The sequence below is a fragment of the Dama dama genome, chromosome 30, assembly GCF_033118175.1.
Source record: "Dama dama isolate Ldn47 chromosome 30, ASM3311817v1, whole genome shotgun sequence".
Classification (NCBI taxonomy): Eukaryota; Metazoa; Chordata; class Mammalia; order Artiodactyla; family Cervidae; genus Dama; species Dama dama.
The window spans coordinates 21,431,242-21,446,809 of NC_083710.1; the positions used below are offsets into that span (position 1 = coordinate 21,431,242).

General features: G+C 38.3%; 1 non-coding gene across 1 annotated transcript; it reads left to right on the forward strand.

The window, feature by feature from the left end:
* Window positions 1-12,662: 12,662 nt before the first annotated feature.
* LOC133049757 (small nucleolar RNA SNORA19) lies at window positions 12,663-12,792 on the forward strand. Its single transcript, XR_009691447.1, has one exon. It is a non-coding gene; the product is annotated as a small nucleolar RNA SNORA19 (small nucleolar RNA).
* The last annotated feature ends 2,776 nt before the right edge of the window (window positions 12,793-15,568 follow it).

A 15,568-nucleotide genomic window follows, 5' to 3' on the forward strand; every position in this document is an offset into this window, starting at 1 on the left:
GAAGATTTATGATTTGCTCATGAATTCTGGGTACCCTGAAAATCAACAATAGGATTCTGCTCACAGTAGTTATTCAGGGAGCAAATTAACAGAGCAGCCACTATCTTGAATACTTGATCACCTTGCTAGAGGGAAAGGGGTCTCCAGAGAGTTATATAGCAGCCCCAAAATGGCACCCACAGCTTCCATCCACAATTCATTGACCAGAAAAAGTCATACAGCACCATCCCTCCAACAAGGAACTAGCAACGTTACTGTGACCTGGAAGATGGTAGGATGCCCCCTCCAACAGTGCTAGTGACTATAAAACAAGCATCAAATCACTTATCTTTATCACCGACCAATAGTTCAATCAAATGCTGACTTTCCTTATCCTCATTTAAAGGAGAGAAATCAAGGTTTATAGAAATTTAGAAAACCTGGCACAGTTACAAAAAAAAAAAAAAAAAGTGTGTGTTCATTGCTTAGTCTTGTCCAACTCTTTGGGACCCAATGGATTATAGCCCACTAGGCTCCTCTGTCCAGGGGATTCTCCAGGCAAGAATACTGCAGTGGGTAGCCATTCCTTTCTCCAGGGGATCTTCTTGTTCCAGGGATTGAACTCAGGTCTTCTGCATTGCAGGCAGACTCCTTACTGTCTGAGCCACCAAGGAAGCCCAGACAAAAAAGAAGAGACAGGATGTGAACCCAGATCTTGTGTGATTCTGAGTCCGTGATCATACTTACTGCCTAGATGCTCAATCTTACCTCAGGCTTTTATGTAGTTATAAAGAAGTTTTGCTCAGAAGTACGTGAACTAACCTGGCAACAGAGGGACAACCTTACCTATGAGCAAAATACTCTTTTACTCCAGCTGACTGGAGGGGTCCAAAGCATTCCCACCTTCCATCTTGACAATGTTTTCCTTCAGTCTTCCGGCTGGCTACTATCATCCTCAGATCTTCCAGGGCCAGCACTTTTCTCTCCATCTACAAAGTCTCTTTGCTTTAGCTACTCTCTCAGACAAGAACATCTGAGCCTGACTGGCAGCCTTCTTCCCCAAACCCTGACCACACTTCTTTTCAGATATGTGGGTACAACTAAACTGGTTAGGATTCCATTGTGCTCTGTGATCCAGGCTTTATCATCTCCTGGACAATTTTGCCAAAGTAGCCCATTGTCTTATTTGTCATCTGTCATGGAGCATTCAGTGAGCTGTTCTGCATAAGCGTGGCCAAGCATAGCATCAGAGGGGTCAGAAACATACTTCACCCAACCCAGTTGTAGGACTGCAAAGTCACATGGCAAAGAGTGTGCAAACGTATCTATTTCTATGCCTGTGTGTGCTCAATCACTCAGTCTTGTCCAACTCTTTGTGACCCCATGGACTGTAGCCTGCCTGGCTTCTCTGTCCGTGGATTTCCAGGCAAGAATACTGGCATGGGTTGCCATGGGTTACTTCAGGGGATCTTCCTGATGCAGGGATCGAACCCATGTCTCCTGTGTCTGCTATATTGGGGTAGATTCTTTACCATTGTGCCACCTGGGAAGCCCATATATTTATATAAGAGTGAGTACTGAATCAAGAACAGAAATCCAGACTTGGACCCCCAAGAAACAGGAGCTGAAGTAGCTCATGGATAGATGCTTCACCCTTCCTTATTCCTATCCTGCCACCCCCAGAACAATTCCCAGGCCACATGGTTCCCGATGGACTCTCCAGCAACAGGATAAAGCAATCAGCTATGTTTCTTGCAGGACTGTCTCTCCAGCACAAAAATGCATCATCTTATATTTGCTTTTGCTCTTTCCCAGCCTCATTTTTCTCTGTTGCAGCCTTAGAACTGGACTCTTTAATAAAACATTAGCTTGTATAGTTTGCCTCAGTCTCTCTTTTCTAGGGAACTGGACTGATGATAGTAGGATTATGAGATACACATCCCTAAAGTGTTCACCACAATGGTGAGATGGATATGCACACACACACACACATGTATATATTCAAAGATGCAAACCTATGGCTTGGAATCACTATTGTGCTTCGTCTTAACCAACCCCAAACCCAGGTGAAAGTCAATATTTCAAACTATGATCACAGTAGAAACCTTTGCACATCTCCCCTGAGCACCTGAACATTCTTTCCTTCCTGTTTATGACGCCTTTGTTCCACTTGCAGAAACGTATTTATCCTTCTAAGCTCAGTTGCTCACTACCTCCCTCCCTATGAAACCCTACTGGACAGACTACTACCCACAGTCAGATGCTCTATCTTACTATTTGTCATACAGTTCATTTTTTTTTTTTTTCTTTTCTTCTTTTTTTTTTTTCATTTATTTTTATTACTTGGAGTAAGTTTAAATGGATATCATTTGCAACAAATACCTTAATAATATTTTTTTTTTATAATTCACTTTATTTTTTTTTCTTTTTCTTTTTCTTTTTTTTATTATTTTTATTTTTTTTTTTCCAGTGGGTTTTGTCATACATTGATACGAATCATACAGTTCATTTTTACAGACTTTATTAGCCATGGAATTAGAGTTTGGTTTTTCTTAAATTAACACATGTCTTCATTATACTAAAACCAAGCAACTATCTTGCCATAAAAAGGCTGCTTTTGAAATACTGTTATGCTAAATCTTACTCACAGAAGATGGTATAGCCTCAGAAGGTTTCCCAAGGAAAAGATTAATGAAAACATCAAATGCTTTTCAGAGTTGATAATTGCTGCTTCAAAGGTCATTTTACTCAAATACTGAATTATAACAAAAAAGCCTTGAGGAAAAAATGAAGAGAACTCAGCTCAGTATTCTATGCTAACCTAAATAGGAAAAGAATTTGAAAAAGAATGAATATCATTCTTATACGGGTATCATTTAACCACCTTGTTGTACACCTGCAACTAACACATCATCATTAATCAACTATATTCTAATATTAAATAAAAATTTTAAAAAGAAAATATTACACAGTAATTTTTAGGACACTTTACATTGCAGAGCAACAAATGCATTCTTAGCATAATAAAAAGTGATTTGATTTATTTTGGTTTACATCCACATTTCAGCACTTTGTAGCTTCAAACAGAAAATTAGAAAGGTGGAAATTTGCTGAGAAGTGAAACCAGCCAATTTGGGGATCTGCTGGGCATGCTGGGTTCTTTCTGAGTTCCCAGGGGAAACACAAGAGGCAGAAGCATCAAAATTAAGGCAGGCACTTAATTCAAGGTAAGTTTTGTTCTATATTTGTCAGATTCCAAACTAACACTCAGATGAGTAACAAGAGGATGATTGAACCCAAGCTCTGTTTAAAGCATATTTTTTTCAGTTTTCAAAAGCAAAAATAAATATAGAAAAAGAATACAATTCATTCAGAGGAAATGTGTATGCTAAAAGTGTCTCTGTGTCCTTTCTGCAAATATATTCACCGAGGCCTGTGAGAGATGTCAGGGCTGAGCAGTCCTAATAAGTGACTGCTTTTTTCCCTAAATCAAAATCTGAGCTAAAAACCGTTCAGTTGGTGACAGCGTCTGGGTCCACGAGTCCATTTAGAACATTTTGCTCCATTTATAAAAACTCTGTTTACGAGTCTTGAAACAGGAAGTGTCTTTGACTGTTATGGTCCACATTCTATTTTAATACTGAAAAATTGGTTTTCACAAATTGTTCTCGGAAGCCCAGTTATTCATTGTCCCTGTCCATCTAGTATGTGCGCATGTGTGTATATAGATAGATAGATAGATAGAGATAATGTCTTTGTCATTTTCTAGATACCAGCTAACTGTGCCATCTCCCTCTCCTTTTCAAGTTCTTCAATGTCAGATATCTCAAGGGACTTTTACTCCCAAATCCACCGTGGTTACTGTCTTGCATCACTGACATTGAGACCTGCCCTTTTTATGGGGGTTGCAGGGTGCGCTCAGTGTTTATTCGGGTGACCCACCTCAGTTCAGGGCAAACTATCATTATTAGACCACACAAAGTCTCAAGTTGTTATGATTATTATTTCTGCTATCCTTCCCATTGACCCTAAATACCCTCTCTCTTCATTTTAGTGTGTCTTTCCAATCCATCTATCATGACTATTTTCAAACATATTGTCCTGGGAAAATATCAATTATTAATTTTGTGGGGAATTTTTTAATTTTTCAAAACGATCCAGTGCTATCACCCTTGTTTTTTTTTAAACCTATATGAAATCTATCCATTTTGGTAAATGTAAATCTAATCTAATTTCTTGCATCTGTGGGACAGTTTCCATCTATTGTGAAATAAAATCTCTCATTGTCTTTTCTCCTAGTGATATCTCTTCAACTTTTGCTATCACAAACAATGGTGAAATGAAAACCTCACAGATGTCTCTTCTACAATCACACAAAAATTTCTTTGTAATATTTTCCCAGAGGTAGGAGTACAGGGTCATATTGTATCACATATTTAATTTTGTTAAGTATAGCTATATTCTTCCACCAGTTGGCAGTGCATCCAGCAGAGCATGATGGTTCCTCTTTCCTCATATTCCCATCAGCATTTGATAGCATCCACTTAACTCATTTTTGTAATCTAGTGGATACAAAGTGCTATCTGCGTTGTTAACTGAATTTGATCTCACTATTTCTATTGAAAATGAAGCTCTGTCATGCCCTTCATGTTTTCTGTTTCCCCTCCTGAAAATTCGTATTTGATGCCTTTGTCTTTTTTTACTTTTCTCTGCTTTTATTTTTCTAGTTGTAAGTGCTTTGTTCATTATAGATGTTGCAAAAATCTTCTTACAGTGAATCCTAATTCTGCTGACTTTGTCTGCAGTGTTCTTCATTAAATAGAGTTCCTTTATACACATTGACAAATTCATCTCCCTCCTTCATTCAAATTTTATGTTACTTACACTGTCAACTTTGAGTTTCAGAGCACTTTCTATTTTTCTTTCAAAAGATATACACCATCCTAAAGTCACAAAGATATTCTTGCAAACTTTTGTTTTCACTTTATAGATTTTCTTTCCATATTTCAGTTTTAATTACTTTGCAGTTTATCTTTATGCATGGGATAAGGTTGTGAGGAAGGAATTCAACATTTTATTCATACATTGATTCACCTTTAATAAAACAATTTACTATTTATCCTTCCTCATGAATTTGCGATGGCATTTCTATCTTATAACAAGTTCCCATTTTACTTTGATCTCCATCTACTGTATAGCATTGGTCCTTTTGACTGCTCCCATACAGTACATGCTTTTTTATTAAAATAGCTTTGAAATGTGTCTTAATCTAACAGGGTCAACCTCCATTATCTTTCTCTGAATTATCATAACTATTAATGTAACTAGTATTCATATAACTTCAAAGTACGTTTGTTTATTTGCCTAAGAAATATGGAGATTTTCCATGTTGTTGTTCAGTTGCTAAGTCATGCCCAACTCTTTGCAACCCCATGGACTGCAGTGTGCCAGACTTCCCTGTCCTTCAACTATCTCCCTGAGTTTGCTCTAATTCATGTTCATTGAGTTGGTGATGCTATCTAACCATCTCATCCTCTGCCACGCCTTTCTCCTTTTGTCTTCCATCTTTCCCAGCATCAGGGTCTTTTCCAAAGAATCAGCTCCTTACATGAGGTGGCCAAAGTATTGAAATTTCAGCTTCAGCATCAGATTGGAATAGCATTTTAAAATGGCTAAATCATGGGTCTGTAAACTTTTTATGTAAAAGCCAGGTAATAAATATTTTAGTTTTTGCAGACCATACATTATGTGTTGCAACTACTCAATTCTGCTATTGCAGAAGGGTAACAGCCTAAGATACATGTAAACAAAGAATGTGGCTGGGTTCCAATAAAACTTTATGCACAAGAGCTTGTGGACTGGATGTGATCTCCAGGTTTAGTTTGCTAATGCCTTGTATAGATTAATTTGAGGAGAATTAAAGTCAGACACAACTGAACAACTGGACTGAACTGAATATCATTACAATGTTAATTATTGTAAATACCCTTCTTGCTAACACAGGAGACATAAGAGACATGGATTCAATCCCTGAGTCAGGAACATCCCCTGGAGGAGTGCATGGCAACCCAGTCCAGTATTCTTGCCTAGAGAATCCCACAGACAGAGGAGCCTGGCGGGCTACAGTACAGACAGCAGCTGAATGTGAATCAGTGAAGTTAGAACACACCTTACACTACACACAAAAATAAAAACTCAAAATAGCTAAAAGACGTAAACATACAATATAACACCATAAAACCCCTAGACAGATCATAGGCAAAACATTCTCTGACATAAATCATACCAATATTTTCTTAGCTCTGTGTCCCAAGGCAATAGAAGTAAAAACAAAAATAAACAAGTGGGATTTAATCAAATTTACAAGCCTTTGCACAGCAAAGGAAACCATAAACAAAATGTAAAGACAAGCTACAGACTAGGAGAAAATATTTGCAAATAATACAATCAACAAGGGCTTATTTTCCAAAATACACAAACAGCTCATATAACTCAACAAAAACCAAACAACCCAATTCAAAAAATGGGCAGAAGACCTAAACAGACATTTCTCCAAAGGAGACATACAGATGGCCAATAGGCCCATGAAAAGATGTTCAACATCACTAATTGTTAAATGAATGCAAATCAAAACTACAATGAGATACACAACATGATACCAGTCAGAATGGCTATCACTAAAAAGTGTACAAATAACAAGTGCTAGAGAGGGTGTGGAGAAAAGGGAACCCTCCTACACTGTTAGTGGGAATGTAAATTGGTGTAACCACTATGGAAAACAGTATTGAGTTTCCTCAGAAAGCTAAAAATCGAATTACCATATGATCCTTCAATCCCACTCCTGGGCATACATCCAGACAAAACTCTAACTCAAAAAGATACATGCACCCCCAACATTCATAGCAACACTATTCACAGTAGCCAAGACATGGAAACAACTTAAATGTCCATCAAAAGATGAATGGGTAAAGAAGATGTGGTACATGTATACAGTGGAATACTACTCCACATGCCATAAAAAAGAATGCAATAAGGCCAGTTGCAGCAACATGAATGGACCTAGAGATTACACTAAGTTAAATAAGTCAGAAGGGCAAATACCACGCAATATGTGGACTGTAAAATATGACACAAATGAACCTATCTACAAAACAGAAACAGACTCACAGACAGAAAACAGGTTTGGGTTACCATGGGGGAGAGGGTGGGAGAGGAATGAACTAGGAATTTGGGGTTAGTAGATGCAAACTATTATACAGAAAATGGATAAACAACAAGATCCTACTGTATAGCACAGGGAACCACATTCAATATCCTGGGATAAGCCACAGCGGGAAAGAATATGAAAAAGAATGTAGGGGTCTAACTGAGTCACCTTGCTGTAGAGCAGAAATTAACACAACACTGTAAATAAACTATACTTCAATAGAAAGCTAAATTTTAAAAAACTGTCTCCCTACAGGACTTCTGAATTATTTATCATTCTTTGTAATTTCCAGGATATTGCTGTTATTATTGTAAATGGCATCTTAGTTTTCAGAACAACTTTCACTCAGTTATTGTTGGTTTAGGTAAATATAACTAATGTGGCATATGGATATTATAACTAAGAATCCTTTTGAAATTTCTTATTAGTTGCATGAAACTTTCTTTGATTCTTTTGGGTTTGATATGTTAATTAAGATATCATCTGTAGGTAATCATTTTATCTACTCCCTTCTAAATATTGTAGCATTTTAGAATTTTTGAATTTAGTTATAAAGACCTCTAGTTTCACACTGAACTGTAACAGCAAGCACAGACACACTTGGGAGTTTTGTTGTTGTTTTTTTCACTGAACTCAGAGGTAAAAATCTGAATTTTATAATAAAGTGCCATTTGTACTTTGATATTTGTGTCAATATCCACTTTTCAGTTAAGGTAGGTTGCTTCTACTCTTACTTATCTGCAAGCTTTCATAGTAAATGTGTGTAGAAAATTAGCAAGTGATTTATTTGCACCAACTGCTTTTTTTCCTTTAGTTCATTAATGTGGTGAGTTATGTGGATATATTTTTCTGATATTCAATCAACCTTACGTTCCTGGAAAAAAACCAACATGGTCATGGTACCTTAATTTTAAATAGAGTATCTGATTTAGAGAGTATTTTTATGCTTGTGCACTTCTGTTATTGCTCGCCACCTTACCTGGCAGTAAGCAGTCATAAACCCCAGATAGACAAGGATATTCTTTTTCCAATATTACATGCAATGGTCACTCTTAAATCATTATAGTTGTGAAACTTTTTAAAAGAAAGTTTAACAGCTGTTCTTAAGTAATATTAACCTAAAATTATCTTTTCTTAAACTAGTTTTTAGTATTATGTTGTACTAGTCTCATAAAATGAGGTAAGCATTTTCCTTTTTTTCTACTTTCTAGAGTAATCTAGATAGGGATTACTGTTCCTTTGAAATTTGTAGAATAAATCAGAGAAACTATTTGGACCCAGAAATAATTGGGGGGAGAATATTTCATAGAAAATTGAAGATTAATTATCATTTAATTTCTGGAATCATAATTTACTATAGCTTTTTCTTTCTTCTTTTGACAATTCTGATATATTATGAACTCAAGATATTTATTCTTAGTTTTCCAATTCTATGGCACATTTTTTCTTCAAAATAGTCTTTACTTTTTTAATAAAACCATTTCAAAATCTTCAACTATAATACTCATTTCAATATTGCATTGCATTTTGTAATTAGTCTTAGGAGAGATCTTATTAGTCTTTTAAATAAATCCATTTTGTGTCAAATTTTCCTATATTTTGTTATTGTTATTCTTAAACTTATTAATTTCTGCCTTTATCATTGTTATTTATTTCCTTCTTGTTGATTTATATTTACTCTGTCATTTTTTTACCAGCTTCTTGTTTATGTATTTTATTTCTTGCTATCTAAGAACACAATCAAAGTTTCAGATAGTCATTAGCTCTGTTCCACAAATTTTGACATGTACCACTTTGTATTCTAGCTTTAGGCATTTCATAATTTTTTATTTCATATGGGAATTATTTAGTAATATTTAAATCATACGGAGGTAGGTTTTGTTAAGCTCCTCTTTTATTACGAATTCCTGACTGTGCTGTGCTGTGGTCAGAGTACATTATTTATATAATGCCAATGTTTGTGCCACTTGTGCTCAGGCACTGAGTCGTGTCCAGCTTTTTTTTTTTTTTTTTTTTCGTGTCCAGCTTTTTTACAAGCCTTTGGACTGTAGCCCACCAGGCTCCTCTGAACATGAGATTTCCTAGGCAAGAACACTGGAGTAGGTTGATGCCAATGCTTTGTAATTTATTGGGATTTCCTTTGTGACCTAGTACATATTTTTTGTAATATAGTACATGGCTCTCAATGCGATAGCTGCATCACCAGTGCAATGAACACGAACTTGGGCAAACTGGGAGATGATGAGGGACAGGGAGGCCTGGGGTGTTACAGTCTACAGGGCCACAAAGAGTCGGACTAGACAGCTGAACGGCAGCAACATGGCGCTCAAAGTTCTTCCCAGGCGGCACTAGTGGTAAAGATCCAGCCTGCCATGCAGGAGGCGAGGTTGATCCCTGAGTCAGGAAAATCCCCTGGAGGAGGGAATGGCAACTCACTCCATTATTCTCGCCTGGAGAATCTCATGGACAGAGGAGCCTGGCGGGCGATAGTAGGTGGGGTTGCAAAAAGTTGAACACAGCTGAAGCAACTTAGCACACATGCACGCATACAACTCTCAAAAACAGTGTGTACTTAACAGTTATATATTTCTACTTACAAAATTTCAATTATAAAATTCTGAGTCTTTTAGGTCAAGTCGTCTACTTTATTTCTGGCTTGCTTGTTCTTTCAATTTCCAAAACAGACGCATTTAAAAAAATAAACAAAACTCTCACTAACATTATTAATACTTCTGTTGCTCTGTCTGCTTAACTATATAATTTGATGCTTTATATATTTAAAGACTATCATTAAGTGACTATGTGTTCAAGATTGCTATAATTTACTTGCATTTTATTAGCATTACTATCCTTTTTGTCTTCCTATGTCATTTTCACCTTCTGTTAATTTTTTTTTTTAAGATCTATAGAATCCCAGGGCTTCCCTGGTGGCTCTGTGGGAAAGAATCCACCTGCCAATGCAGGAGACATGAGTTTGATCCCTGATTCGGAGAGATCCCACATGCTGCAGAGCAACTAAGCCCCTGTGCTGTAACTATTGAGCCTGTGCTCTAGAACCTGAGAGCCACAACTACTGAGCCCACCGGGCTGCAACTACTGAAACCTGCACGCCCTAGAGCCCCTACTCCACAAAAAGAAAAGCTACAGCAATGAGAAGCCTTAGCACATCAACTAGAGAGTAGCAACTAGAGTGGCCCAAATTCATGGCAACTAGAGAAAAGCCCAGAGAAGGCAATGGCACCCCACTCCAGTACTCTTGCCTGGAAAATCCCATAGGAGGAGGAGCCTGGTGGGCTGCAGTCCATGGGGTCGCTAAGAGTCGGACACGACAGAGCGACTTCACCTTCACTTTTCACTTTCATGCACTGGAGAAGGAAATGGCAACCCACTCCAGTGTCCTTGCCTGGAGAATCCCAGGGATGGGGGAGCCTGGTGGGCTGCCGTCTATGGGGTCACAGAGTTGGACACGACTGAAGTGACTTAGCAGCAGCAGAGAGAAGCCAGCACAGCAGTGAAGACTCAGCACAGCCAAAAATAAATAAAATTTTTAAAAAAAAAATCTATAGAATCTGTTATGATGCCAATTCTGTAATTCCTGATCATTTCACAATCAGTTGGCCTGGTGGCTTATAAATTTTATCAGCCTTCTCAAAGAATGAACTTTTTGTTTCACTGACTTTCTTTTTAGTGCTTCTGTTTTTAATTAATTTACTTCTCTGCTTTTTATTTTCCCTTTTAGTTCCCTGCTTACTTTGTGTTTCATTTGGACATTTTTTTTCTAGTTTCTTATCATTTGTCAAATTTTCACTCTGTGACCTCTAAGATGAATGATGACAGACAGTGACTGGCATCCATGAAGTTAATTCCCTTTGAAATACTGGACAACTGCTTGGAATCTGGGCATTCAGTTTTTTCTCTTCTCTACCTCACCTGCTGCAAAGAATTTTTTGCGTGCATGTGTGCTCAGTCATGTCCGATTCTTTGAAACCTCATGGACAGCAGCCTGCCAGGCTCCTCTGTCCATGGAAATTTCCAGGCAAGAGTACTGGAGTGGATTGCTATTCCTACTCCAGGGGATATTCCCAACCCAGGCATCAAACCACATCCCCTGAATTGGCAGGTGGGTTCTTTACCACTGTGCCACCTAGGAAGATTCACACATCTTATTTTAGTCAGTGATTACACGGGTTTTGCTTGGGTTTGTTTTGCTTTCATTTGACCATTTCCTAACTAGTCTAAGAAACATGACAGGAAAGACATTTTACCACCTTTTACCTCCAAGAGCTCCTATTAAAGAGCTTTGATCTGCAAAGGTGTTCAATAATGTCTATTAAATTGATTTGACTTAAGGTGGCTCAAGTCAGTTTTTGGAGGTGCTGCAAGCCAATATGCTGACAGGCTACCACCAAAGTGTTTCAGTGAAGCCAACTGAGGTTAACGACGTCAACCACAGCCAGGTCTAGAGAAATCTGAGGTTTTCAAAGAATCAAGAGTCATGAAAAACACCTGTTAAAGGGAGTTAAAAACATATGCATTATAATTTCTTCTGAATTGTGATGGGAGGAAATTTTATGCTAGAGCAGCAGGTGGACAACTGTGAATTTTTAGAAGTGAGTACAATGCTTTCTGTTCTTATGGATGGTGATTTCAGACTACAGCAAAGAATGTAACACTAAAAAGCACATTAGGATTTAAGTCCCTTCTCTTCCTAAACCACTATATTGGATACCTATAACATATAATATTGTATAGCAACTAGACTTCAATTAAAAAATCCTAAATGTCCAATTGTGTGTTAGACACTGTCATGTCCAACTCTTTGCAACCCCATGGACTGCAGCCCACCAGGCTCCTCTCCATGGAATTCTCCAGGCAAGAATACAGGAGTAGGTTGCTATTCCCTTCTCTAGGAAATGTCCAATTAATAACTGCTAAATAAATTTTAAATGTCAATTTTATTTTGAAAGCACCATAAAAGTTGTGACTTGTGCCAAAATGAATTGTTCAACATAAACAAATTTATGTCTAGATTAGCAGATGGATAGATACACACACACATGCTTTGAGCATCATCACTGTTCTCAGATGCAGTCAATAAACTCAACTCTAGCTAGTTAGATCAGAAAGGCATTTATTATAGATTACTGGGTGACATACCACACCTCCAGGAGGGCCATGAGTCAAGAATAGATGTTACATAGCCAGGAAGAACGGCAGATGGGAGAAATACCCTACCCTCTGTGAGAATGTTATAAGGAAAACCTCATTACTGCCACCACATGGCTAAGACTCCATGCTGCCAATGCAGGGGGCCTGGGTTCAATCCCTGGTCAGGGAACTAGATCCCACATGCCGCAACTAAAACCCAGCAGAGCCAAATAGGTAAATACCTTTTTAAAGAAAATTTTTAAGACTTTTAAAGATAGAACCCTGACTGCAAGGAAGAGTGGAAATTGTAGCTTTAAGAGTAATGTGTGTGCACATTTCATTGTCTTTTTTCTTTATGTCAGGAGAAAAGATATTTCTGATGTGCTAAATAAACCTTTGGAGGTAAATTAGCAGCATGACTTAATTTAGCCATTGCTGTAAGTCACCTTCATACAAGAGTCAAAAAAAAAAAAAAAAAGAGAGAGTAATGTGCTAGCCAATCAATCATGAAATTCCCTCCATGAACAAGATGTTTGCCATAACTACCTGGTCAGCTGGAACTCTATTCCTAGATGAGGTCCTTCAATACATGCATAGGTAAGTTCGTGATTGCTGGTGTGAGTGGAGCTGAGGGAGATAAATCCCCTTCCTTACTCCAAATCTTCATCATCTAGGTGCTAGTGGCAAGCAAGTAGTAACTCTACAGATCTGGAGAACCTCAGGTTTTGAACATCATCTGAGTTGCCTTCCCTCAGAGGAAGATACAGTCTGCCTATCCACTTCATAGAGCTGCTGGGAAGATAACACATGGGCATGTTCTCTAGTTGTCTCATCAGTATGATGCCCACGCGTGGTTCCTTCTCATAGACTCTGTCTCACCTGTGATCTAAGGCAGACATCAGCCTGATCAGACTCCTCCCTTTATCTAAACTGCCTCAACTGAATCAGTCAGCAAGATGTGTCACCAAGATCTGTCTGGTTTTAAGAATTTTTTTTTTCAATGTGGGCCCTTTTTAAAGTCTTTATTGAATTTGTTACAATATTGTTTCTGTTTTACATTTTGGTTTTTTGACCAAGAGGCAAGTGGGATCTTAACTTCTCAAACAGGGATCGAACCACACCCCCTGCATTGGAAGGTGAAAGTCCTAACCACTGGACCGCCAGGGAAGGCCCACCAAGATCTGTTTAATCCACTTCAAAAACCGTGCTCAAATCTGGGCTCTCCCTGCCATTTCCACTGTTGAGTCAGTTCTGATTCTCATCCTGTCTCCTCTAGGTTGGTAGCCTCCCAACTTCCCACTTGTCCATCCTAATAAGCAAATCAGGTCACACCACTCTCTTAAGTGGTGTTTGGCTATTTTCATTGTAACTGTACCCACATTCATACTGTGAAAACAGACTATCCGAGCAAAAAGATACCCTTCCTAAAGAGGGGGGTGACTGATTCCGACAGAGAATACTGCTGCTGCTGCTAAGTGGCTTCAGTCGTGTCCGACTCTGTGACCCCATAGACGGCAGCCCACCAGGCTCCCCCGTCCCCGGGATTCTCCAGGCAAGAACACTGGAGTGGGTTGCCATTTCCTTCTCCAATGCATGAAAGTGAAAAGTGAAGTGAAGATGCTCAGTCACGTCCGACTCTTAGCGACCCCATGGACTGCAGCCTACCAGGCTCCTCCTTCTATGGGATTTTCCAGGCAAGAGTACTGGAGTGGGTTGCCATTGCCTTCTCCGAACAGTGAATGACAGTCACTTTTTTGAAGCAATCAGTGATAGAAGTTTCAGAAGGTGGAAAAATAAAAATGAAATGATATTCCAGTGATCACTGCTAAAGATGGGTCAATATTAAAACAAGGATTTGGGGGCTTTCCTGACAGCCCAGCAGCTAAGATTCAGCACTTCCAATGCAGGGGGTGTGGGTTCAATCCCTGCTCAGGGAATTAAGGTTCCACAGGTTGTGAGGCACAGCCAAAAAGAAAAATAGACAATGGTGATGGTCGTACAACTTTGTGACTACAATAAAATTTGTTAAAAAAAAAAATGTTCTCTTCATCAAGGATGCTTTATAAACATCTTTCACGTAATTCCTCTATGTCTGCTTCTTCTCATTTGTCATGAAGCACACAATTCCTGCCTATTTTTCTGCTTTATATCTTTTCTCTGTCAACTTCATCCCATGCCCCACTGTTAGTCTTCACACCTATGATTTTGAACAAAAGAAATTGTATATTGCACCAAATGATACATCTCAGTCACATTCTTGATGTTATCCAACCCACTTCATGATGTCTTTGCTTTAGAGAAACCCTATCTATATCTACTACCTAATTTGGAACCTCCTTTCTAAGTTTTCATCACATTTACCTCCAAATAGTTCTCTGACAAGAAGCTGAACAAAGTATCTCTGATAAAGTAAACAGTGTGTGACACTTTTTAAAGTTAAAAATTTAGGTTTTAATTTTAAATTTAAATTTAAACTTAGTTTAAAAATTTTAAGTTTAAAATTTAAAGTTAAAATTCTAGGTTATTACTTTATTTTTTTCATACAGGTAGCTTCCAAACGAGAATACACTCTGCTAAACAAGTTATTTGGAATCACACAGAGATTAGCATTCTAGCATAACATCTCTAACACCTAATTAGTTTAAACAAATACCTCACTCGCAGAAATCACAGGAAATCAGAAACTGCCTATTAGGCTGCTAAGTATGAAAGGTGCTTGATCAAGAAGGGGGAAAAAGTCTTTCCAAGAGAAAATTGGAAGAAGCATATTTAATGTTTCTAACTTTCTATATTAAGATTTTTCTGTTGATTTATGTGAGTTTGGAAAAATACATGTCCTTCCACCAAAAATACGCTCAATCTCTGGCTATTTCTGTTTCCTTTGGAAGCTCCTCCTCTGCTCAGTATTTAATACAGATTCTCAGTGCTCTCACCTGCCTCTCTCTTCTCTCTGCAGGCACTCTCTTAGTTGAATCTCATCCCTTTTCATGGTTTTATGTATCATTCATATGACGACCAGTACCACATTTATATCTCTAGCCCAGAGTTTTCCTCTGAGCCCCATCTCTGAGCATGTAGACAGCCTCTCGACAAGTCTACTTGGTTGGCCCCAAAGCAACTTGTATGCTCAGTCGCTTCAGTCATGTCCAACTCTTTGCAACCCCATGGACCATAACCCCCAAGGTTCCTCTGTCCATGGGATTTTCCTGACAAAAATACTGGAGTGGGTTGCCA